This window comes from Orycteropus afer, unplaced genomic scaffold, assembly GCF_000298275.1.
Source record: "Orycteropus afer afer isolate SDZICR_OR568_19922 unplaced genomic scaffold, OryAfe1.0 scaffold00659, whole genome shotgun sequence".
Lineage (NCBI taxonomy): Eukaryota > Metazoa > Chordata > Mammalia > Tubulidentata > Orycteropodidae > Orycteropus > Orycteropus afer.
In genome coordinates this window covers 841,059-842,782 of record NW_006922246.1, presented here as the reverse complement: position 1 = coordinate 842,782, position 1,724 = coordinate 841,059, and positions in this window count along the sequence as shown.

Below are 1,724 nucleotides of genomic sequence, written 5' to 3'. Positions count from 1 at the left end.
ATGCCATATATTAGGGCCCCTAAATTTGTCCCTAGTTTTTCCTTGAGGAACTTTGTAATTTTAGGTTTCGCATTTAAATCTTTGCTCCATCTGGAGGAGTTAGTTTTTGTGTATGATTTGAGGTATATATCTTGTTTCATTTTTCTGCAAATGGATATTCAGTTTTCTCATTCTGTGCTACATTTGAATCAACTATTTAAAACTAATATGGGATAATCAAAACAACTGTTTCTATCTGATTCTAGAACCTAATCTACATTATACATAAGCACACATTACTTTTTCTATGATGCTCCTTTAAACTTACTGATCTGTGAGTCTGTTGTACTGTGGTGGCTTGATTGTTGCTATGATGCTGGACATTATGCCACAGGTATTTCAAATACCAGTAGGGTTATCTGTGGTGAGCAGTTTTCATTAGAACTTTCAGACTAAGACAGACTAAGAAGAAGGACATGGTGATCCACTTTTAAAAAAAGAAATGGCCAATAAAAACCTTATCAATAGGAGAAGACCATTGTCTGATATAGAGTGGGAAGATGAACCTCTCAGATCAGAAGGTACTCAAAATACATCTATGAAAGAGCTGCCTCCTCAAAGTAAAATCAACTTCAATGATGTGGAGGGAGTAAAACTTTCAGGACTTTCATTTGCTGATGTGACATGACTCAAAATGAGAAGAAACACCAGCAATAATCAGAATGTGAAATGTAAGATTTATAAATATAGGAAAATTAAAAGTTGTACAAAATGAAGTGGAATGCATAAAGATCAATTATTTGGCTGAAATGGACTGGTATTGGCCATTTTGGATTGGATGACCTTATGATCTACTCTTGTGAGAATGACAAATTGAGGAAGAATGGCATTGCATTCATAGTCAAAAAGAACATCTGAAGATATATCTTGAATTACAATTCTGTCAAATGATAGGATAATATCCGTAAACCTAAAAGGAAGACCAATTAATATCTATTATCAAAATTTGTACACCAAGCACTAATGTCAAAGATGAAGAAATTGAAGATTTTTACCAATTTTTGCTGTCTGAAATTGATCAAACATGCACTATAGATGCATCGATAACTACAAACAATTGAAATGCAAAAGGTGGAAACAAGGAAGATTTTCTAGCTTGGAAAAATATGACATCAGAAACTGTATGATAGATGTTTACAAGACAAGTGACTTATTCATTGAAAAACCATTTTTTTCAACATCATAAATGGCTATTATACATGTGGACCTCATCAGATGGAATGTACAGAACTCAAATCAACTATATCTGTGGAGAGAGACGATAGAGAAGTTCATCATTCAGAACAAGAAAAGTGACTGACTGCAGAACAGACCATCAACTGCTCATAAGTGAGTTCAAACTGAAACTGAAGAAAATGTAAACAAGCCCATGAGAGACAAAGTACCATGTTGAATACATCCTTCCAGAATTTAGAGACTATATCAAGAATAGGCCTAAGGTATTTGATTGCTAACCAGAAGGCTGGTGGTTCAAACCCACTCTGCCACTCCTTGGAAGGAAGATTGGACAATCTACTTCCATAGAGATACCACCTGGGAAACCCAAACATGGGTTGCTATGAGTTAAAAATGACTCAAGGGCAGTGAGTTTGGTTTGATTTTTATATCAAGAATAAATTTGACCCATTGAACACCAATGACTGGGAAGAAAGCAAAAGGTCATTAAAAAAAAGTAAAGACAAAAA